The sequence below is a fragment of the Tachysurus fulvidraco genome, chromosome 18, assembly GCF_022655615.1.
Source record: "Tachysurus fulvidraco isolate hzauxx_2018 chromosome 18, HZAU_PFXX_2.0, whole genome shotgun sequence".
Taxonomy (NCBI): Eukaryota; Metazoa; Chordata; class Actinopteri; order Siluriformes; family Bagridae; genus Tachysurus; species Tachysurus fulvidraco.
In genome coordinates, this window is record NC_062535.1 from 13761250 (window position 1) to 13788027 (window position 26778).

Below are 26778 nucleotides of genomic sequence, written 5' to 3' on the forward strand. Positions count from 1 at the left end.
AATGAACAGAGGTGGGAAGTAATGGAGTAAAAATACTTCGTTACTGTACTTAAGTACATTTTTCTGGTATCAGTACTTTACTCCACTATTTATTTTCGGACAACTTTTTACTCATTACATTTTACACAAATATCTGTACTTTTTACTTCTTACATTTTCAAAACGGACTCGTTACTTTTAGTATTATTTCTTCTCATTGAGTGCTGTTTCCAGCCTATCATCCTATCATTGTGTGGCTTTTCCCCCATGTGACTGGTGTACTGTATTATTTACTGGCTATCAGACATAGACTAAGGATAGCGGAGCTAACAATGAGCAGCACGCCTACAAAAGGAATGGCTAATGTTAATTTCAGAGGGAGTCACCGATGTTAAAATAACTAACAACGAGGACATTCCTGAACACACATGGCCATATATGAGGGAGATGTTTGAAATAATCGGCGTCAAAAATGATTCCTGGCGAATGCGTTGCGAATTGTGTCAACCAGGGGCGGTTCTAGCCCTTTTTTAGTGTGGCTTCAGCCCCCTGTCTGTAATCTCAGCCACCCTAAAACTACAGTATAAGCATAATTTTTACTTTCATAAACAAACAATAAAAATTACGTTAAAATGCAGGACATGTCGTCGATGGGAAAGAAATTTATTTATCAGTTTGATCCAAGAGCGATTTTTTTACTTTGCTTTTACACGCGTGTGTTGTAGTCTTTCAAAAGTGCGTCTTCAGCGTGCACGCGCAGTCAGAGCTGGAAGCGTTTAACGTTATAGATAAACGCTTCCAGCTTTTCTTGTTTTAAATTCTCACTGAGGGCTAAACCCCCTAAAGATGAAATCCTAGAACCGCCCCTGGTGTCAACCCAAAAAACACGAAGTGCTTAATTTAATTAACATTATTTTTGGCATTTGTAAAACATCACAATAATTTTAAGTTGTTTTCAAGGACAGAGCTTGAATCTCCCTACAGTTTGGGATATGGCCTTGGTGATACACTTGGTATACATTATATTTCCAAAAGTATTGGGTCACCTGACCTTTCCTGCTATATGTGGTTGTTTTCTGATCTCATCCCTACTGAACACCTTTGGGATGAATGTGAACGCTGACGCCACCCTACCTCACCTACATCAGTGCCTGCCTTTCGTAACACTCTTGTGGCTGATGAACACAAATATCCATCAGCACACTCCAAAATTATATATTCATACACACACACACACACACACACACACACACACACACACACACACACACACACACACACACACACACACACACACAATTATATATATATAAAACATGACGTCCAGTTACCAGCATGACACTAAACAGGTAGTAGTAACGGCTACTTTTTACTTAAGTACATGTCAGAGCCCATACTTCTTTACTTTAACTTGAGTAAAAGAGTGTAGTCACTACTTCAACTTTTACTGAAGTCTTTTAAAAAATGAGTATCTGTACTTCTACTTGAGTAAAGGATGTGTATACTTTTGCCACCTCTGGTAATGAAAATGGAACACCTTCCAAATAATATCTTGTCATACATATCTTGTCCTTCTAACATACAGTAGCATAGCATAGCACAGCATAGCACAGCACAGCATAGCATAGCATACTGTAGCATAGAATCATATGATATGCCCAATAATTGTACATTTATGCATAACTTTCTGCAGCTGCTGATTTTTTTAATGACTGTTTCAGTGGCAATTTATAGAGCCAACAATCTAAAATTTCTCATGCATACATGATGAATATGTCCAATCAAAGCACAGGTTCTAGTCATTTGATAAGAGAACCAATAAATGTGATGTAGTCCATCAAGATGTAAATTTCAAACTGCAAATGAACCATGAACCACCTCGTACAATTTAGATGATTGCAAACCATCCTTTTTTTTAAGGGAACGAATAAGTCTGTAGATTTAAAGAATCACTCAGCCATGTGGAGGATGGCATGCTTTAACAAGCAGAAGATTGGCTAGAATTAGAGGTCAGATCTTTAACATCATGTTGGCTGTGTGTGCTTGAAGAGAACATCTTCATCTCCTGCCATCCGGCTTTTAATTGATTTCCAGTTTTCCAGATCAAGGACCTTTGAGGAAGAATGTATGAGCTGGTTGTCAGAAGATTTAAGACATTTGAGTGGAGAACGAGCTGCCTAAACAATAAACAGCCTATATTTTCAGCTGTGTTATACATGCTCAGGTTAAAATCGTGAACAAAAAACATTTTGAAAGTGTGAGGAAGACAATTTCTTTATGCTGTGAAATCAGCGACTTCCCAAAAGTGCCTACAGGGCTGTCAAGTGTCACGCATTGAGAGTGACAGTCACGCATTTCGGTCTTTTGTCATGCTCCCCGCCACACATTGTATTTCTCACGCAGAAAAACATTTTGACTATTTATCATATATTTAATAAGCCACAGCACCCGAAAATGTATCAGTCCCCACCTCCGTCTCTATGGAACCCGGCAGGAATCAAGCACGTCTCAGTTCTTAGTCGAGCCTGACACTTATCAGCCAATCAAAAAAAAAAGAGGCTACACAATAGCCAATCAGAAAATAGCACTATTGTATCTGGGTAAGATTTAACGCAACAACCAAAAAAAATATATATTTATTAACGAGGGTACTGTCGGAACTCAGAGCCGGTCTCCAAGTCGACACATCACAGGGTGATCTCTTCTCTTAGGCCTTTAGTTAAATTTCACTGTTAACTCTATAATTACTACAAAAATACTGAGAAAACTCCTCAGACCTGGATGAGAATGAGCAAACTTCTTTATTATGGTCAATCAGCCAACAAATTATAATTTGCCAAATTCAAAGTAACAAATTGCCAAATCCAAAGTATCAAATTGCCAAATTAAAAGTAACAAATTGCCAAATCAAAAGTAACAAATTGCCAAATTCAAAGTAACAAATGAAAACCCCCAAAAAGAGCATGTCATGCAAAATCAATCAAGAAAAACAAGAACTCTCGCTATGTCCTTGCAAAAATAAAAAGCACCCACCTTGACCCGCGGACACGGGCATGCGCCCGCGTGCGCGCGCACGCGCCCCCACACGCACACACACACCTTCGCCCCCGAAGAACCAAAAAAAAAAACCTCAGATATCTTCTCAATATATACCCTGGCACTCCTAGGAGCCCAGGTGCCATATCACCTTATTTACCGGAATCATCTCCTATGTTTTCTAAATACACTGACCCAATTTCCCCTTATTTCCCATTACCTTTCACCCATATGCCCATTTATGGATTTTCCTCCCCTTATTTTTCATGACCTCAGACTGAACACCTGGGCCTTCTTCAGTCTGCACAACAAGTTTATGAGCACCACATGCCCATTTATGGATTTTCCTCCCTTTAGTTTTCAGGGCCTAGGTCTGTGGACCACTGTTTTTTTCATTCTACATAACATGTTATTGCTATGGACCAAGGTCTGAGAACCATGGTCTTCTTCATTTTCCATAACAATTTATGAGCTAAGGTCTGGGAACAATGGTATTTTCCCTTCTACATAACAAGTTGTTATTACAAATGTGCTCAGACTGACTAGGCCTAACAGCCCCGAATCTGGTTGCAATAAACATCTTTGGCCTACAACATCACCTACATATGTCTTATGACAGCAATTGTAATATTTTGCAAGGCCTAATACTTTACTTTGGTTATAGTATTGTAAGGAATAATATTTTAATTATTTCTACTAAGAATTTTTTTTCCAACAGTACTTTTGATGCTCGGTTTGAACAAAACCTCAACACGAAACAGCTTGTCTCTGGACGGGACATTGTCCTCAATTATGACCCTAAAAATGGCTGGGCTTGTGCCAAACTGTGTTAAATGGGAGCAACATTACAAATGATAAAAGAGTCCAAAAAAGGCAACGAACACTTACAATAAACAACACCAGTCATAATCTCTCTCTCTCAGTGATCCTTACCAAACATCAACTCCACCATTATTGTTTTTTTTTCCCCCGAGGGGAAGGGAATGTCACGCTTGCCTGTCTTCATAACTTGAGAGCCCTGTGCCTATAGTTTTCCTATAGTGAAGGCATGATAAACAAATGCATATTTCAAGGTCAGTGATTTTTATTTCAGATATAATTAGCATGAATTGATATGGAACTGGCATCTTCCTATACAGATAGTTAAATGTGCCTTTCCACTCATCAGCATGCAGATTACACACCAAGAAATGATTTTGAACTGATGCGCCGATCATTAAATGCCCATCATCATTATGTTCCCTTAGTGTAGCAGCATTACGCTTAACTGTTGTTTGCAGTAAAGCTTGGCTTGACTGTTAATACATTATCAGAGTCTTGTAAGGTGTTGGAGATTATTGCTAGCAACTGTGAATTAACATGAACATTAAGTATCTATTCAGTGCACCATGTATCCTGTAGCAGGCGCGGCCTAAGCTGGAATTGAAATTTTTTTTAGCCCTTTCTCGCAATGCACTGCTGTTCCATACCACAGTAAAAGACGTCAGATATTTCCAGCCAGATGAATTATTTCATTGCAGCACGTTTAAGATTAGTCAGGACAATGTTGGGTTTCTGTATATAGAGAATTATGGCTCTGTGTTTAAATGAGAAATGTGTCACCTCCTGGGCAAACAAGTCACACTTCTTCACAAAGTTTCACACAGTATACAACATCCAGAATAAAACTAGGTTAAAAAAAGATTTTAATTCAATTCAAGTTTATTTGTATAGCGCTTTTTACAATAGACATTGTCTCAAAAACATAGAACAGGTAAACACAAGGAATAATATAAAGATTAATATAATAAAAATTCAAGATTATTATTAGATATATATATAGTTCAAAATGTGTATGTATTTATCCCCAGTGAACAAGTCTGAGGTGACTCAGGCAGCTGTGGCAAGGAAAAACTTCCTTAAATTGGTAAAGGATGAAACCTTGAGAGGAACCAGACTCAAAGGGTAACCTCATCCTCATATGGGTGACACTGGAGGGTGTGATTATAAATATACAGTCTAATAAATGTTGTATTGGTGTAAGGATCACATGGAGTTCATATCTCCTCTTTAGTTTAAAAGGTTCTTAAAGCCCTGAGTGCTAACTTTCGTATGTGCAATTAACCATTACTGTGCAGTGTGAGCTGTACACAGGAACCACTAAAACAGGTAGAAATCCTTGTTTTGCCTCTGATAAAAAAGAGTATACTCAAATATGAGCTCTATGCATCTCAACTCTGAAAAGAAAAACTGAGCTGGAAATGACATCATTGTCAGCATTGTCTGGCTCAAACAATTCCTCAAACTATTCAAATCTGTATTTGTCCCTGTTTGGAACACAGTATCTCCTCATTGTGTATAATATATTCATATCTGGATACAACCCTAATGAACATAGTGCTGTTCTGTCTTGTTGTTCGTGTTCCATTGTAAAGAGCACAATTCAAATTGCACTTACAGGATTTTTGAGTCAGTAAAAATGAGCCAGTCAGAGTCAGGGTAATGTCCATCAGCTACTGCAAAGCTAAACGAATGAATCACATCAACAACCAGAAGTGAAAGCTGTAATAACCACATTTAAGACTAAATACCCATCATGTTCAGGCTTAATTGAGCAATTAATCCGTTCTTTTGAACTAGTGCCTGAGTTAATTAGCATGACCTTCTGAGTGAGCTACCTGATGAGGGCAGGCTGACAGAGACAGACATTTCTTTACAGCAGAGCTGGAAAGATGTGATAATGAAGCTCTGGGAAGAGTCATTGTGAGTGCAGGCCATGCAAGTAATTTATGGTGAACCGAGGTGCAATTGTGGAACTTTAAACAGGAATAAAAGAATTGTCTGGATTTAAGATCCAAGATTTAACTTCGACGTGGTTTCTATATATCTATTTCTATTTATAAACCTGTTAGTTAGCACAATGGAGATGAGATAAGAGAGATAAATAGGTGCTTGCTATGATACACAGCCAAATTTTTTTATAGTCTTTTAAAATGTAGCTACTTTTACAAGCTCTTTAAATGAATGGATCAAATTTTAGATTCAGTTCTTAGGATTATTTACTATGATCAAAAGTAGCATGTGGTGAATAATTTTTTAAAATGAAAAATATTGTATTATAATTCTATTATTATTATTATTATTAAATATTATTGTAATAAAATTAATAATACTATTCATTATGAATTATCTTTAAAATGAGTATTATATACTATTATTATAGTCTTCTTTACAAAAATGTCACAATTATTTAATACAAAATTATATCTCAGCAAGTAAAAAAATCTTGAAGAAATTGATATAATAACATTTTAAATACTACATTATTTTTAACAAAAAAAATCTTTAATTATAGTTTCTTTCTTTTTTTTTTTTTTAATTAAAATTTCATCAAGCTTGCAAGAAAGAAATAACAATAGAAATGCTTAAATTAAAATATCTTCCAAAAGAACAAATCTACAGTATTTCAGTCTTGGATTGAGAAACAAATATCTAGAAAAAAAAAGTTAAACAATCATATATTTGGTGCATTGTAGATTATTTAAGATAATTCCATTGCTGAGTGAAATATCATTTTTGCATTGCATAATTATAACTGTTTCAAAAGAAAAGAGATTTTGGAGCCAAATATCCAGATTTACTGTAAATTTATGTTTTTTAAACAGACTATAAAAAGATATCGGTTCATATATTGGTTCATGTTAAGATTAGAGACTGAGGTATAGATCCGTACTTGGGTTGCATTTCATCTTCAGTAAGTGCCTTTTCTTGGTCAGGGTCGGCCCACTGAATCATATGAAAGGACTCTAATGTGTACAACAAATACGGGGTGTTTGAGCAAAATGTGAACACAACCACCACCAGCAGCAACAACAAAGATACAGATAAAATCAAAGAACAACAATTCATCCTAAGAATTATCTACAAAGGAGGTTTATGGTAACTCAAAGCACATCAGAACGGGGACCAATTCTACATAAACAGAAATATTGGCATACTATATCTACAGATTTCCTTACTTTCAGCGGAACTAATGTTTACTTGATGAAATGGTTTTCCTTATTCACTATTAAAGGATTTACAGTAAACCAGCGTCCTCAAATGAGTCATGTATCCGTAATCAATTTGCTTATGTTCTGCTTGACGACCTTGTACAAAGTCAATTTACAGTAGCAGCTAACTATAAGAGCAAACGATAGTTATTTGTATTTGTAATTTGTACGCATGTCACACATACACAGATGATGAATCGAATTTTTTCCTGTTGCGTCGTCCTCGTTCAGAATTCAGAACACTTTTTTTCCCCGCAGCCCGTCTCTGCTGTCCTCTAGGTCTCTGTTACAACCGTATTAATCAAGGCTGCTCTTACTCTTCTCCCATATTGGCTCTGAATTGCCATTAGTGAGCTGTTTTTCTTTTCACAAAGACCGCTGGCCTTCAGTGATGGAGCAGTAGGAGGGAGAATCATCACACATTTAACAGGGTGGACAGCTAAAGTTGATGACTGATGAGAGAAATTGTGTGAGTGAAGATCATTTAATTATAAGGCCAGATGTTATATTATAGTTACTGTTACATGAAATGACACATGACATATTATAAGACATATTACAATTAGCATATTCATACTTGAGAGACTAGGAACCGTGGTATTAAGCTGTTTGCACCCAATCTTTCTCCAGTCCACCTCAGACTGTGTTCTGAGATCATTGTAAAGGCTTTTAGCTCAAACCGGAGAGTCTGCCCAATAGAAATGAACGCTAAATCAAGCAGAATTTAGAGAAGCTTGCAATTTTCTATTACAACAGTCATTACGTATGTGTTTTTCTTTTAAAGAACTTTTAATTCTGGGCTTGTAATTTTAACAATTCTAGTTGTTTCCTGAGAAAAAAAAAAAAATAATAATAATAATAATAATAATAATAATAATAATAATAATAATAATAAACGCGGCTTGTTGTATTACAAATTTTGAAAAAAGCTTGTGAAACAATTAGACATTTGCTGGCTGTAACAATCATAAAAAAAATTTAGGCACACTTTGTATAGATTCCCATTTTGTGCGTCCCAAGAAATCCGAACTTTCCAAAAAATACCGCACCAACAACCACACCAGAGTCACTGGGCTCATGTCTGATAATAAATACTGAAACTCTTGACCTATATTTGCATGATTTTATGCATAGTCTCTCAATTTCATGTAACTATAAAGCACCCAAGAAGCTCTGAAAGTGTAACATTATCATTAATTCATTCTAATAACAACAGACCAAATGAAAGGTCTAGAGCTGAGGTTAAATGTGACATTTGCATCTGAAGACTGGTGCCATCTTTCAATATCAGGACCAAAGAAGTGTCAATCAGGCCGCCATGAGAATATAAAATCACTAGAAATGAACGAGGTAGCATTAAGTCAGAGGGTTTACAGAAAGGTCAGGTTTTATATATTTAAAAAAAAAAAAAAAGGAAGTTTTCAGTAGAGATGAGATGAATTTTAATATGCAGTACACCTGACAGAACAGAGTGTTATAAGGTGTACAGAAGCAGCTTAACTGCTCATATCTTCATGACTACCTTAGAAAAAATATAAACCAGAAACAAAAACAATGACAAAGTTTCTGAAAGTGAAATGGGCCAAATTAATCACCCAAACGGACCTGGTTTGATTCTTCTCAGAGGAGCTAAATATACAGCAAGAATTTAATATATATCCCATGTTCACTTACATCCAGATAATGGATTGTAGACTTTTGCTGCCTCGCCATACAAAACAATTTTGTTTAATATGATGCAAGTTTATTTACTTGTATGATAAACAATCTGATTTAAACCGCAAAACTTTTTAGTTAGCTCAGTTAGCAATTCAGAATTTGGCATGAAGCGATGCAACTATCTGTATCCGTATAGGTAGAACTCCTAATATTCATATTCTTATCTGTATTCGGCTTTAAATCCAGCGTGGGTGTGGTCTAAGATACAAGGTTTCTTCTTGTTGTTCTCTTTCTCTAATTAGCATACAGATACAGTAACTGATTAAAAATAGATTCCTATTCAGTCAAGCTCACTTGCCATGCCCCAGTGAAGCATAATGACTCATTTATACTGCAGATGCCAGGCCTGATACATAATACCGTTATAATCCAGCACGTTTCTCACGCTTACCGCAGCACACATTTGAGAGAATCCCTACATTCCCTCCTGTGGCTTTGTCAAGTAATTAATTCAATATAGTGATTAAAACACTTTGTCAAACTGGCTGTACCGTAATTAAATCGCTGTATGTGTTTTTTCTCTTCTGTCTTTTCCCGTATTCATTGTCTTTCCTCTTACCTTTGATGAAATTATCTACTCGAGGTAAGACAGTGACAAAAGACAGGACGAAAACGATGCGACTCTGTAATTTCGAATTAATAGTGTTTAACTAGGTGAAAATCACCCGGATAGACTCTGTGAGGTCATGAGGATGTTCCTTTCATATGAAACTAAACGTCTCCCTGTGATATGCAAGGGCTTGTAAGGAAAAGATGTTTCAACAACACCAGTGCTAATTCTGCTAAAATAATTAAGACACATTGACCGACCTGTAATGATCTCTGGGAGATAAAGGACATTATATTAGATTGCAGTCACACTGTGGCCCATGCACACGGTCGCATATTTGTTTCTCTCAACTGGCTTTTCAGCACACGACTAATCCTTTAAGGCCCTTCCGGGAACACTTTTTGTCCTTTCTCTAGGCGAAAGCTTGCAATTGCCATGAAAATGATGCGTGTTCCCATAGCCACAAGCTCTTTTCCTTTCAATACGCACAATTAAGTCTAGCACTTGACCCTTCACCGCATGCTGGTCCGACTTAAAAACATAATTACGTTGTGCTGTAGAAAGCTCTTGGTTCTCTGGCGTGCATCCAGCTGTTGGTTTCTCAGAGTCACTGGTGCGAGTCAAAATGTCTTTTTACTGCTTAGACTTGAAATACTGTACTGTATATCATAGGAATCCAGAAGGGATTGCATTGTTGTTGTAGGAAAAAGTATGAATTTATTTTTTCTCTTTTGTGGATATTTTGGCTGCTTGGAAAAGTTGGACTGGCATATGTGGAGAAAAGAGAGTACAGGGCAGGAATTATGCCTTTATGCCGGAGAATGGAGATCACTTTGACCTCCACACCTCAGAGGCTTTTATAGAAAACAGCTAAATGTACTCTGAAAATATTTCAAATAACTCAAATTCTACTCCTCACAACTTGTTACTGTAGCTCCTGTCTTTCGGCCAGTAGTGGCTCAAGTGATTAAGGCTCTTGATTGTTGATTGGAGGATCAGGGTTCAAGCCCCGGCACTGCCAAGCTGCCACCGTTGGGCCCTTGAGCAAGGCCCCTTAACCCTCCTTGCACCAGGGGTTCTGTAAAATAGATGACCTGTGCTCTGACCCCACCATCCAAAGTTAGGATACGCAAAGAAAGAATTTCACTGTGCTGTAGTGTATAGGTGACAAAATAAAGGCTTCTGTTCTGTTATATTTACCTACACAAAACCTCAGTGAGTAAGTTTTTCTTTTACATTTACTTTTTTTGCTGTAATGAAAATGTTCCTCTTTCATAGCTCATTGCACAAAGAGGAAACTTGTACTGAATGTAAGACTATTTTATAAACCCAAAGTTATTTGTGTTCTACTTTAAAGCTAAATAAAATCTTTGAAATGGATTCTCTTAGCCAGCACTGTGGGAATGTGTGCTTTCAGAACCGCGGGTTGTGCATCACTATACAGTCCAAGTTTAGATTCGGATCAGTTTTAGGTCAGATCCAGACTTAAAAAAAAGCTCTCAGACACTACTGTAGACAACACATCCTATAGCCAACATTAAGTTACAGTGGAAGATGTTTCTACACCATTATTACTGATTTCTTTCGTGGTTTGTTTGTTAATTTGGTGACTAATTTATAATACACATGCTTATGTGTCTGTTTATATGTATACATAATTTGCTGAGTGCCTTATTGATGATTTGATAATTAATCAGCTGTGTATTGATTTGTTGATTGATCATTCATTTTGTAGGCACATGGTGGATTAATTGTAGACATTTTAGATTCTTTAGTTGTGTTTAAATTGAAGCCAGAATTAAACTGATCATCACAATAAGTTGTCTTTTTTTTTTTTTGATTGCACCTCGATTTAATTGTAATCCACTGTGCATGAAGATACATCCTCACATGGTCCAAAATAATCCCTGTACATTTAAGAATAGGGGAAAAAATGTTGGTTTTGGCAAATGAGAGTTCTGTAGTCTTCATCGTGCCTAATTATAACATGTCAGTCTTATGAAAGTCTTGGCACCATTGTTTTTTTTCCAGATGTAAATACAATAGCTCAGTGCTGCTGTGGAGCCTCCACTGGCTCCACAGATTCACTCATGTTTGCCTACAAAGCCAAAAATGGACCAGCTCCCTTACCTCAAAGCACTTGTCACTCCTCACACTGCACTTCGTTCCCTCAGAACTACCAGCACTGATCGACTGGTCCCACCATCTCTCAGGGTAAGAGGTAGGTATACAGCAACACTCTTTTCTGTTCTGGAAAAAGTCTGTAACCTAGTAAACCAGAGTTGATGTACTCACTGATAGAGACTTCAAAACACTTTTATACGTCGCTCTGGATACGGCCATCTATAAATCTGTAAAAGTGAATGTAAATGTAAATATAAATGATCTATGTTACCAGGCAACAGATCATTTACAGTACATTTGCAATCACTTATAATTCAGTTCAATCCAATTTAGTTTGTTTTACTCGCTTTCAACCATGGACATTGTCACACAGCAGCTTTACAGTAATATATACATTCAAGATCTAAATTTAAAATGTATAAATGCATTGTTTTTTATTTTACTAATGAGTAAGCCAGAGGTGATGATGTTCCCAGAATAAAAACTCCCAGACAAGACACAAGAAATAAACCATGAGAGACTCAAAAGGGAAGCCATCCTCATCCGGGTGACACCAGTGAATGTGATTATAAATCAATTCCCTTCTATGTCTGTGTATTATATGCACAAAAAGGAAGTGCAACCACGAGATTCATTCTATTTTTAACACTGTAATGTTGATGTTATCAACGGTTTACTGATGGAGTGCAAAACTGTTCGTATCATTTGCAGTAATAATGCTATTGTCATGATTTCTAAGTGATCTCACAGTTCTCCAGATTGTTCATCAAGCGGTAAGCACCGTTTATGATTTTTTTGTGTTGTGCCCTACACTCATCATCTTGCTCTGATTGCGTTTGATAGACAGGATTACTGTCTGCATGGTTTTAAAGATTTTATTTTTACCAGAGTAGTCACTATTACAGAGTTGTACAGAAAAAATGGCATCTCTATACAAGCCCCTATTCATTATTAGCCAGCCTACTTTTCATTCAAGAAACTGTTCTGGTAATACATCTAATATTTTCTCTCCAAAGTTGCTAATTACTGTATGCTAATCTCAAGGCTGTTTTCTCCTTAAATCATTTGCATTTCTCCTGTCCATTCATCTTTTTAAAATTAGGAGAAAACAAAACTATTTTCTTGTCTCGTCAGTCATTTGACTCCAGTCCGCTTCAGTCAGACCTTCATATCAACGCTAATTTGCTGAGTGATGAAGATCTGCGTCATTATTGCTGTTGGCCTACTGCATCTATTTTTGTATTGTTTTTGTTTTTTTTGTGGTATTGCGATTAATTAGGAATTCATATCCCGATAATCACCAATGGTCCTGTCTGTCATATTCAAATAGGGTTTCAATGAGAAAACTAATTAGATTTTTGCTTTCAGAGACAAGACGAGCATGAATAGGAGTTTGTTAACACTGATGTTTATATCCAGCTCATCTCCTCATTTCAACTCATTTACAATGACAATAAATAAAGAAATTTAGAATTTGCATGGATTGATATGATGTTTGTAGTACTCAAACTGCATATTTTATATTATAGACTATCACATTTTCTCATTTCTCATTATCACATTTGAAGGGGCAGTGGTGGCTCAACTGGTTACGGCTCTGGGTTGTTGATTGGAGGATCGGGGTTCAAGGCCCAGCCCAGCCAAGCTGCCACTGCTGGGCCCCTGAGCAAGGCCTCAAACCTCCCTGTTCCATGGTGCTGTATCATAGCTAGCCCTGGACTCTGAACCCAACCTCATCAGTTGGGGTATGTGAAGAAAAGAACTGCACTGTAACATAATGTATATGTGGTGATAATAAAGGCTTCCCCACCCCTTTGTTCTATACCAAATTCTACTTTCTGGAGAATCTCTGATCGTGATATATTCAATGGAGAATTTAGAAAAAAAAATGATATGTGATTAACCATCTTTCATTAACATTTTCTTTTTTACTTCCTGAGCACAGAGTTTGGTAAACAGGAGAAAGTAATTCTTTCTGGAACAGTCTCTCTCACTTATACGCCTGGCCTACAGGCCGAGGCGTGTCACCTCCTAGAATTATGAAAGCATCCCATTTCTTTGCCACAGCTAGAAGCCGCATCCTGTTGCGTTCGTTATTCTGAATCACCGTTGGAAGAATTGAGAGTGTGTTTTTGTGGCAATAAGCCACAGCAGTTTGTCTCAGAAGGAGTTCTCCCAAATTCCCTGCAGTTCCTGCCTCGAGTGCTTTTTAGTGGCTTCCAATCCATAATGAAAAAAAAAAAACAAAGGCAAGAGATAAACATGCCTTGCTTGTTTAGCAAGAGTCTTCGAAATGTAATCCAGATTTGCCAAGTCAATTGACACTAGTGTTTGTCTTAAAATGAAAGTAATTGCTTGATTGAGTTCTCTTTCCAGTGTACTGGCATATGTTTTGCTTCCATTAACAAAAATACAAACAAGTCCACTTTGGATAGAAGTCAAAATATACAGATAATGTGAACACGACAGACTGGCACTAAGTTAGTAAAAAAAAGTTTAGCATTAGTGATTAGTTTTATAATTTTATACATGCATATTTACAGCAGCGGGGGCACGGTGGCTTAGTGGTTAGCATGTTCGCCTCACACCTCCAGGGTTGGGGGTTCTATTCCCGCCTCTGCCTTGTGTGTGTGGAGTTTGCATGTTCTCCCCGTGCCTCGGGGGTTTCCTCCAGGTACTCCGGTTTCCTCCCCCGGTCCAAAGACATGCATGGTAGGTTGATTGGCATCTCTGGAAAATTGTCCGTAGTGTGTGAGTGTGTGAGTGAATGAGAGTGTGTGTGTGCCCTGCGATGGGTTGGCACTCCGTCCAGGGTGTATCCTGCCTCGATGCCCGATGATGCCTGAGGCACAGGCTCCCCGTGACCCGAGAAGTTCAGATAAGTGGTAGAAAATAAATGAATGAATGAATATTTACAGTGTCACAGTGGGTTTCGGTCCATTCATATTTTGAACCATTTATCCTACACAGGTTTACAGGGAATCTGTAGTCTTTCTTGGGGGAATTGTGCAGTGGTAGCTCAATCATTTAATGCTCTGGGCTGCCAGTGTTGGGCCCTTAACCCTCCCCGCTCCAGTGGTGCTGTATCATGGTTGTCCATGCGCTCTGACCCCAATTTTTAAAGTTGTGATATGTGAAGAAATAATTTCACTCTGCTGTAATGTATATGTGACAAAATGAAGACTTCTCTTAAGCAGAGGACCCCCAGACAGGGATCAGACAGAAATGGTGCGCATACACACATTTACACTAGAGACCATCTAAACATCAGAAAGTGTTTCAATCAATCATATTAATTGAGGTTAATTGTAACCTTGAGTGATGTAGCTGAGGTCTGAGGAACCATCACAGCCAGAATTCACAAACGATGCTGACACTAGATATTTGAATCACTAAAAAGATACAGATAGAGACAGAATTTGTGTGAAATTATTCTAGAAGCATGTCCAGTCCAACACTGCACTACATCACTGACATTACAGTTACAAGATTTGCTTATATTAATTCATTAGACGTTTTTATGAGAGAGAATATTGTCCAAGCATTTTAAAGTTTCTTGTTGGCCCTGAGATTTGACTTCTTTCGCTAAAACGTAGCCTGAACCACTGAGCTGTCATTGTTAGTGTATAGACGAGTACAAATAGGCTACAAGAATAAAAGAAAGCTTAACAGCAGGCCTTGACTCAGATAGAATAAAAAGCCCTAAGATATGACAAGGTCCGGTGTTAGAAGTAAAAAAAAAAATGTCAAAAATGTGTAGAGATTCTCAGCATGATCTTGTCCCTGAACAAAAGATTCCAGCATTTTTTTTTTTTTTATTTGACATGTCTTTGTCAAGAAAAAGAAGCAAAATGTTATACCAGTGCCACTGGAGCAGTCAGCATGACACTGATGCTACCAAAGGTGCAGGAAAATGGTGTGTAATACAGAGTAAAAATCCCCAGTGTCTGTAAAACTGACGGCATGCATGGGTCAATCCCGTTCGTGTCAGTCCACTAAATAAAAACACACTTTATCACAATTACTGTATATACACAATTTGTGATGAATTATCTGTAACCACATCGTTCTCCAACTTAAATATTTACACCAGGAAAAGTTTCTCTTACGACTCAATCTGAAAACATCGGAAAAAAATTCATCTCATGTAAGCTGTTAGTCTGAAAATAAGAATTATGCCTCATCTGTTTAAAAGAGTGAGCAGGATTTTAATGGATTTCATCTCAGAAATTATCGATTTCAAATATCCTATGTGATTAGACTCAGAGTGCATTGAATAAATATTTAATTCAGTTTGAAATCTGAAGTACTGCATTTTGGAAAGCACTTAAAAATTTTGGTTCCAGGAAGAACCAAAAGAACCTTTTTTTTTGCTTCCAAAAAAAGTTTTTCTTTCAGAACCTTCCAGAAGTTCCGGCAGCCGTGGCCTAATGGTTAGAGAGTCTGATTCATAACCCAAAGGTTGTGGGTTCGAGTCTCGGGCCGGCCACGAATGAGGTGCCCTTGAGCAAGGCACCGAACCCCCCAACTGCTCCCCGGGCACCGCAGCATAAAAAAATGGCTGCACACTGCTCCGGGTGTGTGTTCACGGTGTGTGTGTGTGTGTGTGTGTGTGTGTGTGCACTTAGGATGGGTTAAATGCTGAGTATGGGTTAAATTCTGAGTATGGGTCACCATACTTAGCCGTATGTCACGTCATGTCACTTAAATGAACCATATTTTGCACTACAATCTTTTGTGGAGTGGAAATGTTGAACAAATGTTAAAGTGTCTTCATAGAACCATACTCCCTGAGAAAGATTCACTCTAGCATCGTTATTTTTAAGAGCATATGGCAACGTCTGCTGACATAAGTGACAGTGACTAGGTGTGGTCGTGTCCAGCGATGTAACATGGTGCTGTGACTACCAGTGGAGGTGAAGACTTTAGAGAACATGTGATCTGTGACAAAAAGCACACACCACTTTTTCTTCATCTTATACTGTACGACACTGTATGATTCAGATAAACGCTACTGAATCTTATGCACAAACTCAACTTCACCTGTTAGAATATTTCATTCTACATCAACAAGCAAAATGATTTGTTGTCATTTTGAATGCTAGCTGCCAACAATAGTAGGAAATAAACACGGACTGGTGACTTCAGTGTACAGCGACTGCCGACTTGCAGAGATACAACTGTTGTACGTGTGAACGTGGCTTAAGAAAGAAGGAAAATGAAATTTGAGCTAAAGCGAAGTGATAAGGGTTTTTCTTTTTTCTTGTAATAAAGCAATACTACTTTTCCTTTATTTGAAAACCCAGTGTTGTTGTAGTAATCAGAGATAGAAGGGCTGTTCCGCTTTGGCTAAAACCTTCCAATGTTTTTCAGATTGAGTCGTAATGTTTTCATCAATAACACACAGCATGCAGCGGCGTCTCTTATGCCTGCTTTTCATCCTGTACTGAAACCTAGTCATAGTTGTAGTGAAGTAGCCCACTCAAGTGTGCATTCTGATGACCTCCACATACATATATATTCAAGGGTACATAAGTCTTCTCTGTAAAAATGTGAAGAGCTCGTGTTCGTTTTACTATTATCGATTTTATGCTTGGGTATTTTCCCAGCTGACTCCTATTCTAGGCTTGTCCTTAACCAGCAAACTCCACTCTACAGCTTCATCAACTATACCAGCCTGGCTACACACACACACACACACACACACACACACACACACACACACACACACACACACACACACACACACACACACACAGAGAGAGAGAGAGAGAGAGAGAGAGAGAGAGAGAGAGAGAGAGAGAGAGAGAGAGAGAGAGAGAGAGAGAGTACAGAACAATGTGACCTATGGATAGAGAGAAAAAACCTGAAACTAACCTCATTTTAAAGATAGATAGATAGATAGATAGATAGATAGATAGATAGATAGATAGATAGATAGATAGATAGATAGATAGATAGATAGATAGTTTAGACAACTTTATTGTCCTCATAGTATACTGTAGGTACAAAGCAGTGAAAGGCTAATTTGTAAGGCAGAAATAACCATTTCTATACCACGGTACAGACTACTGTTGAATTCTCAATTGTGATTGGTCAGAAGGTTATTTTTTCATAACAGCAGCTCTAATATTAAAATAATATTACTATTAATGCCCTTATTTTATTATGTTATCGTTACTACAGAATTACTGTAAGTTCCCAAGGCATAAACAAACGAACAAATAAAACAAACAAACAAACAAACAAACAAACAAACAAACAAATAAATAAATAAATAAATAAATAACATTACTCCTGAAGTTCATTTATGATTTTAACTATAACTGAGGAATCCTGTTTGTTAGTTATAAAGTGTAACCAGAGTGTAGCCTATTTCCAACAGAAATCACTATAAGCTCTCTTAAGCTGCCACTCCCCACCCATCAGATCTATAGATGATATACGCAGCAGGATAGCGTGAGCTGAAAGTTCCATCTGCTCAACGGGAAATCGATGCAACAGATAGCGGACGAGCAGAGGATGGACGGGATTTAGCACCAGCATGTAAAGCAAGCGGCCAGTGATGTCAAGGAGATGCTTTTAAAGCAGTGGTAATGAATACAAATCTGACTCTTGAATGCAAGATCCAGCTCTGTGTGTGTGTGTGTGTGTGTGTGTGTGTGTGTGTGTGTGTGTGTGTGTGTGTGTGTGTGAGAGAGAGAGAGAGAGAGAGAGAGAGAGAGAGAGAGAGAGAAACAAAGAGCAAGAGAGAGAGAGAGCATAATGTAGTATAAATTTTATCTTTAATTTTATTGTGCATGCATTTTAAAATCAGGTGGGATGTAATGTTTAATCAAAGAGAGGATGGTATATTTCCTCTCTCTCTCTCTCTCTCTCTCTCTCTCTCTCTCTCTCTCTCTCTCTCTCTCTCTCTCTCTCTCTCTCTCTCTCTGTCTCTCTCTCACTCACTTTCTCTCCTCTCTCTATCTCAATTTTTCTTTACTTAGCTTCTGTATTTCCCCATCTATGAGTCTATGAGCCTAGTTGCAGACTGCATTACCACAGTAATGACTTTGCCATCATGTTTGATTAAAATTCTGTTTACAGAAGGCTTCTATTACTCACTGATCACGGATACAACTAAAGTGCCGATATCAAGCACTAGAAAGCAAGGAGTACAAATCAGGTATTATCAACACTAAATCTCAGGCCTTGGCTGGGAAATCTCTGTCCACATCAGTGTAAAAAGATCTCTGTGGCTAAACACGCTAATCTTATTCTGAGCTTTCTAATACTTTCCAAATTACTGGATAAGATCTTTTTAATGAGACTTTTCTGCAAATCATACTCTAAATCAGCCAGCGTGAGCAGTCAGGGTTAACACAGAGAACAAACCGCGGAAAATCCTATTATTGTCTGCCTACAGATTACATGGCAATGAAACAGTGTCTTTCAGTCCATATATGGAAATGCATGAGGCTCTGAGTGGGCGTGTCTTTATGACCGTACATGAGACCATATATGGAAGTAGAAGGAATGAAGTTATTTACACTCTAAGTGAGCTATCGTGAGCTAACCTGACAGGATTTCTCAGAGAGTTTGTAACTGATATTTATAACTATCATAATATTCACTGCTGATAATAGCAATCTTTTTAAGATGAGCTAACATGACAAGATTGCTGAAAGGATTTAAGTCATATTCCTTAAATATATATAATATTCACTATCATCTTTAGCCCACTTTGCTAAGATGAGCTAACATGACAAGATTGCTGAAAGGATTTAAGTCATATTCCTTAAATATATATAATATTCACTATTATCTTTAGCCCACTTTGTTAAGATGAGCTAACATGACAAGATTGCTCAAAGGATTTAAGTCATATTCCTTAAATATCTATAATATTCACTATTATTGTTAGCCCATTTTGCTAAGATGAGCTAACCTGACAAGATTTCTGATAGGATTTAAGTAATGTTGTCATAGTACGAGGTGTCTCAATGGATAAAAAAGACCCAAATGCAGGATAGCAAAAAAAAAAAACAAAGATTTATTAAACATAACCAACAAAACCAAAACTCAAAAATAACGACACAAACCACGAAGACACTACAGACACAAAACAAAAGACAAGGATCCTGACAAATGTTTCCAGAAAATAATCTTCTCGGCTAAGAAGAGGAAACTTGTCAGTATTTCTGAACGGATTTAGTCATATTCCATTGTTTGAATATTAAAACCTAATAATTAGAGTTGTCTTGTTAGTAAATTCTAATATTTGGCACGGAACCTAATTGAGCATATTGTGCTACTAATTGGCTACTGTGTCATCATGAAGTGGAACAGGAAGTCAACATCAACATTTTAATCAGCTAAGATCAATGTACAAAAGACGAAGACGAAGTTAAAATACAGGCTGGAACATGTTAAGCTATTAATCAGATCAAAACTTGAGTATAAAAGAAAAAGTGCCAACTGGCTTCCTCTCTGTGCTGTTTGTAGAGATTAGAACACATGCAAATGAACAAACGCTGGCCCTGATGAAGGAAATCCCAGGATACATAGTGCCTGGTTGCTTTGGGCATTTTCCTGGGCACATCAGATTACATGATTCAACTGCTCTGTGTTTTTTTTTCTCTCAACCATCATCTGTACGTAGGTAGAATAGGTTTAGGTTTAAAATTACCCTGTGTGTGTGTGTGTGTGTGTGTGTGTGTGTGTGTGTGTGTGTGTGTGTGTGTGTGTGTGTGTGTGTGTGTGTGTGTGTGTGTGTATGTGTGTGTGTGTGTGTGCAGGTCAGAAGACTACACCAGGTTTAACATGCTAAGATGCTGAGATGCAACCCTATAAGGCCCTGACGAACTCTGTTATCAATCAGTCACAGAGTGTAGCAATCATTAGTCTGAGAAAAAGATGCACACAATGCTGCCATTCAGTGTGAAAAATGCTTCTGAATGTCATAACAACTCTTTACATCTTCTATTCATCACACTTTTGTTTGCTTGCTGTCCCTGTCTTTCTTACATCAACAGAACCAATTACATTACATTGTCCCGGTCACGACATGTCTGCAGCCCTCAAGTACGACTCGCCTACCGAGTCTCGCCCCAGAAAAGGCACGTTTAAAGTCAATGCAAACACAATCAATCAAAATCATCAAAACAAAAGGACTAAAATGCATTGATCCATATCATTCTGCCGTCTCCAAAGCCACCTAAAGTAATTGTGCCTTAGGACAGAACTGCTCAAGTCAATTAATGTTATGACTCAGCTGATGGCTGGCCCAGTTAAACAATGATTGGTGGCTGCCATTAGGCACTCACAAATGCTGTTTGCTTTCTACTTTGATGCACATGTGAAAGGGATGAGTGATGACGTTCGTTGGCAGTAGATATGAACTAATAAACAGCGACAGGGAGGAGAGAGATCTGCGTGATCTGCAGTAGGTAACGGCAGAAGTCATTCTTTATTAGCATTAAAAGCAGCCATGTGATACGTGTCAATATACATCAAATAAATAAATAGCAAAATTAATTCTATTAAATAAAGAAAACTCCTTGGGGACATGTGGCGCAAAGCCTAATTGACAGGAAGCTAAAAATGAGCTCTGAATTGTTGTTGGTGGTGATGAATGATCTCAGGTGAAACTGAATAAAAAAACATGAGCTATAAAAAGAGAAAGTCAAGAAAACTCGAATATAATAAACATATTCATTCCTCTGCAGGAAGTGATTTATCCCGGTCAGTGTCGGAGTGGAGCCGGAGCCTGTTCCTAGAACACTGCATGTAAAGCAGGAAAACATCCACCACAGGGCACCATTCACTTGTTCATGCACTCATTTATACCTCAGGGCAATGCAGCACCACTTACCGGTATGTATTTAACATTTTTAGGAGGCAAGATGATCAAAATGAGTATCTGGAAAGCAGAAGCACTTTTACTGTAATTTGCAGTCTTAAAACTCTTAATAATCATTGTATGTGGAATCATCTGTTCTGGTGTATTCCTTTATACCTCAGGGCTTCTGTTAGGCGTCATTTTCTTTTTAAAACCTTACCATGATGGCTCCTGGAGAAACATTAAAAAAAAAAAAAAAAAGACAGCCTAAAGAACCTCTTAAAGTATAGCTAACCTCCCATAGTATGGATATACCAAGAAAAATTAAATACAGGTTCATATTCATACTCCGAAAACACAAAACAATCAGACTTTATACTCATTAAAAAAAGAACTTGTAACAGAAGCTACAGTACAAGTAATCAAGGACATGAGGTCATAGGGCTGAGAAATACATCACAGACCCATGAAAAATCACACAGCAGGCAAGAATGTATAAATCAATTAGTGTTAACAGGATATAATGAAAACAATCAATTATTGAGCTCAAGATCGAAAGCTGAACACACCGTTGCTAGGGTAACACAGAAAACACAGAATAATACAAAGATTAAAATGATATTCAATTGACTGGCTTTATATAGCTCCATTAATGGTATTATCTGTTTACTTCGGCCTTGCTTATGGCCTTCGTTAAGAGTGTGTGTGTGTGTGTGTGTGTGTGTGTGTGTGTGTGTGTGTGTGTGTGTGTGTGTGTGTGTGTGTGTGTGTGTGTGTGTGTGAGAGAGAGAGAGAGAGAGAGAGAGAGAGAGAGAGAGAGAGAGAGAGAGAGAGAGAGAGAGAGAGAGTACCCTTAATTGGAGAAGTCAAAAGCAACTGAGAACGATAACCTGTGTGAATGTGACTCGTCAAATCTTTGGTTTCCAGTGTTAGGCTGAAGGTGTGTCGAGGGCCAGGGAAGCTCTGCAGTCAGCGTGTACTGTGGAATCCCTTTGCATTTAAATCATACCTTCTTGGAACGCACTTTACAAAATGAACCAGCTTCAAAAAAAGAATGAAGAACGGCAACATGTCTAAACATCCGACTCAACGAGATATAAATCAAGATTAACCAGCGGGTTTTATAGGGAAGGTGCTTTACTGTCAGTCAGGACTGTTGCATGAATACAGTTAATCAGTGGTACAGTATAAAGACAGGGTGATTTACATCTACTCACTAACAGGCAGCCTTGTTCAGCCAGCGACCCTCAGGATAAACTCCGTCCATTTCAATTAGCCATACAAAACCGCTACGTAATTGAAATATACCACCGAGTTGTTGAATTCGTGATTCTGATTGAGTCAGAAAGCGTTGAGAAACAGATGCTGTGCATAATGTATGAGTAATAATGAGTGAAACATCTTATTTCACGAAGAAAATGATTAATGCACATGGTGAGGTTCTCTGTAAGAAGGCTGAATTTGTGCATTATCTTATTTTGTTCTATTAACATCACGAGAGAGAGAGCGAGAGAGCGAGAGAGAGAGAGAGAGAGAGAGAGAGAGAGAGAGAGAGAGAGAGAGAGAGAGAGAGAGAGAGGAAGAGAGATATGCAGGTGAAGGAATAAATGCATGTAGCTACTATAACGTAAGTGATACCTTCACAAGCAGTGCAGAACCTCATACTACATTTATATTACATTTTTATAAGATTCTATCGTCATGTATTTTAAATGTTTAGACATAAATCAACAATTTAAATTTTTTATACTTTTAATTAGCATTTTAAGAAACATTCTCCTTTATGACATGCATTTTTTTCCCCAAAATCTGTTCACAGAGGTCGCAGGAAGTGATGCAATACAATAGGCAGATCCATGTTATAGCCTTACATCATGGCACGTGGCATCACACGGCATCAGAGTACACACACAAGTCCTGGGTTGTATGTGACCGCATGTGAGAGACGTTTCATAAAGAGAAGAAAAATGAAGACGGGATTCTGCCTTAATAGTGAATTTGTATTAATGCCCACATGTGTTAGACATTCCATATTTCATATGGAGTCCACTTGTTCCATCAATTTCCAGGCGAAGCACACAAAATGGGATCTGAAATTCAATCTGGTCCATTTTATACACTTGGGAGAAGGTACACATTAAAATTATTGTTTTTTGGGCACAATAAATACACGTATTAATTCTCAACATATTCTAAGCCTGATAACAGACTGAAAACATGTTATGTAAATGAAGAAAACCTTTCTGAGGAAGCATTTAGTCAATGTTTTTTTTTCAGTACATTTTCCACCATTGGGAAGCTTCTAAGTTTATATGTACCATTATATATTCTTTTTTCACCTTGTTAAGATAAAAAGAAACACATGAAACCCTCTTTAGAGCTGTTATAACATACAGTAAGTAAGTTGTAAATAAGTTTCACTAACGTTGCACCATGTTAAACATACTGTAACTATAAACAGATAGAAACTATTACATCTTCTTTAAGGGAAAATGGAAAATGGAAATTGCTATTAAAATAATAATAATAAAAAAATAACATGCTAGCATGATGTTATAGGAAAATAACACTGCACTACACCACTGTCATTGAATATTTTTCTTTAACAGCATGGCAAAATCAAAGCAGCTTTGTCTGTTAGCTAGTTTCCATCTCACTAGTTAGCTTAAAAAAGTATGATTAAAATATGTGGGTAAAAAAGTTCATTTGCAATGTGCAAGTTTTCCAACATGCTAGAAATAGTAAAACTAGTTAAAAATTAGCATATTGCTAAATCCCCTTTTCCTACCTGCAATTGAAAGAATAAATAAAAACCTTATAGTTTCCAATGTAGACGCATATGAGTTAAATGTCATTGTAAATTCTAATCTGTCCGGAAATTCTAGAAAATCGGAAAGAGTGACTATCATTAAAATGGGTTGTACAGTACACAACTGTGGGATGTGGTAGCCTAGTGGTTAAGGTGTTGGGCTACCAATCGGAAGGTTGTGAGTTCAATTCCGACGTCCACCAGGTTCCCACTGCTGGGACTCTGAGCAAGGCCCTTAACCCTCAATTGCTCAGTTGTATAAAAATGTAAGTCGCTCATGATAAGGGCGTCTGCTAAATGCTGTAAATGTAAACATTTAGTTGGCTAAAATATTTAGTTCCTGAGATGCCTGTGTAGCATCCCAGCTAGAGTTAGTTAACGGTTTAGCTACATTAGACAAATACAAGAGCTAACTCTATTTACCTGTAAACACCCCACTGAGCTTTTTTTATTCACGAAAACCTACACAGAGTACACTAACTGGTTAAACCAACAGTATATGAAACACGTGATATTACAAACAATGAGTTTATAATCTCATTCAATCCTCAATCAAAGTGATATAGAAAATGACTAATTCTAAACTCCACGTAAATTCCACCTCCTTTTTCATTTCCTAGTGTAAACATATACTTCCTCGTTTTCTTCCCTTCCATTTAACAGGCAGCTTGGTCTGTAATTAAAAATCAGGAGAAGCCACAGCGAGTGCTGAGTGCTGTAATCACAATTATTATCATTAGAGAAGATAGGAGAGCGCTTTTACATTTGAAGCATGCAGACCTCCATCTGGTTAATTATTATGAAGGATCGCATGTGTGCACGTGCTCGTGTCACAACTACACGTACATGCACATCCCTTCAGTCTCTGACATCTTGAAGAAGGATGGCTGTCACATGCTTTACCAGCCTTTAATATGCGCTGCTTCTGCCATTCTCTCATATACTACACCAAAGCTAACAATCACACAATCTCATGATTACTTTATGACTTCTGTCTTATCGCGGCACCATGTGGCCCACATTCCAGCATTCAGACCTGTGATTTCCCCCAAGTCTGAACTTTTCCCCACACGTTCCTGCGTCTTTCTCTATTACTAAAGCTCACCTTGGACTTCAGAGAAATTCGAAGGCACCACTATAGCTTCATTTCCGCACGACTTCTGCGAACGGGAGATATGGAGGCAGACCTTATCGTTTCCCTTTCTTCCCAGTCAGTTTAGATTGCAATTGATTTCCCGCAGCCTTGATATGAATGTCAGGAGTTAGATGAACTAATAGATCATGGTTTGAATGTTGAAATCTCCCAGACCGCAAAAGAGCAAGAGCAATACTAAGATCTTTTTCTACATCAATCATTAATTATTACTTACACATTAATTATTATAAATAGTCTAAGTCAGATGAGTTACTGTATATACCAATCAGTCATAACATTAAAACTACTGACAGGTGATGTCAATAGAGTTTATTATCTCCTTACAATGGTTCTTGTCAAGGCTTGGGATATATTAGGCAGGCAGTAAACGATCAGTACCTCATTGTACCACCAAACTGAACACTGCTGTAGACCATGTACACCCCTTTATTTCATGGCAACAGTATATACTAATAGTTTTTTTTTTGTTTTTTTTTGTTTTTTTTAGCAGAATAATGCTCCCTGCCATACTGCAAAAATTGTTTCAGGAATGGTTTGAGTTCAAGGTGTTGACTTGGCCTATTTATCAGGTCTAAATCCAGTCGAGCATTTGTGGGATATGCTAGCAAAACAAATCTGCTGTTAACACCACACATTCCTTATGAAGCAGAGAGAATGCCGTCTTTAGCTCTTTAACCAACTTGATTTATCCAAATAGTTTTCATTTATTTATTTTCATATTTTGGTCACTGTAAAATTCCATGTTTCATCATCATGATATGTTCGGTATTTTTTGGAAATAAAGGACAATTGCATTAAAGTAAAAATGTTTGTCCGATACTAAAAATTATATTTATTTAAACTGAATTAGGAGTTAATGTTTTACTTCAGGTAACCTGCCACCGCTTGCTGGAAGTTAAATAAAAACTGGCACAAGCCACCAGGATAAATGTAATCTTCCCTCTTCACTCTGGTGGCTCAGCGCTCTGCTCGCTTGTCTGAAATCCTGCTTAGTAATTCAGGTTCGGTCCAGGCGGCGGATTTGAATATTGAGTGTTTTTGTAGCCTGATGAAATGAAAAGCATGCCTTAACGGTGAAAAGTGTGCCTTTTTAATTGGAGCTCCAGTTAGTTTGTGTGAGTTAACTTAGACTGTGTGTGTGAGAGAGATGGAGAGAGAGAGAGAGAGAGAGAGAGAGAGAGAGAGAGAGAGAGAGAGAGAGAGAGAGAGAGAGAGAGAGAGAGAGAGTTCTCCATTTTCCTGATGCCTTTTAAAGAGGCTTATCTTTATTTGAGAGAACACAAAGCCTCTGAATTAAGTGGACAGGGGAATAGCAATATCCTGAATTTATACTAGACTGGCACGTAACCTGAATAGCTGAGGTAAATGATTCACACTGAAAGCATATTCTGTTACAGCCATAGTTTGGGCAAATGTCTAAAAAGTTGCCAGCAGTCTAGACTCTGTTTACAGACGCTCAACTTGCAGCAAAAAAAAAAAACGTATTTCTATTAAGATAAACATAATTTAAACAGAGTCCACTCATGTCTAGTGCTGCTTTTAAACCCAGGT

At 37.6% G+C, this 26778-nt stretch overlaps 1 long non-coding RNA gene across 1 annotated transcript; it reads left to right on the forward strand.

Annotated features, from left to right (window-relative positions):
* Nucleotides 1-20225: 20225 nt before the first annotated feature.
* LOC113654039 lies at nucleotides 20226-23745 on the forward strand. The gene is made up of 3 exons (XR_007138519.1): nucleotides 20226-20870; nucleotides 21150-21297; nucleotides 23082-23745. It is a non-coding gene; the product is annotated as an uncharacterized LOC113654039 (long non-coding RNA).
* The last annotated feature ends 3033 nt before the right edge of the window (nucleotides 23746-26778 follow it).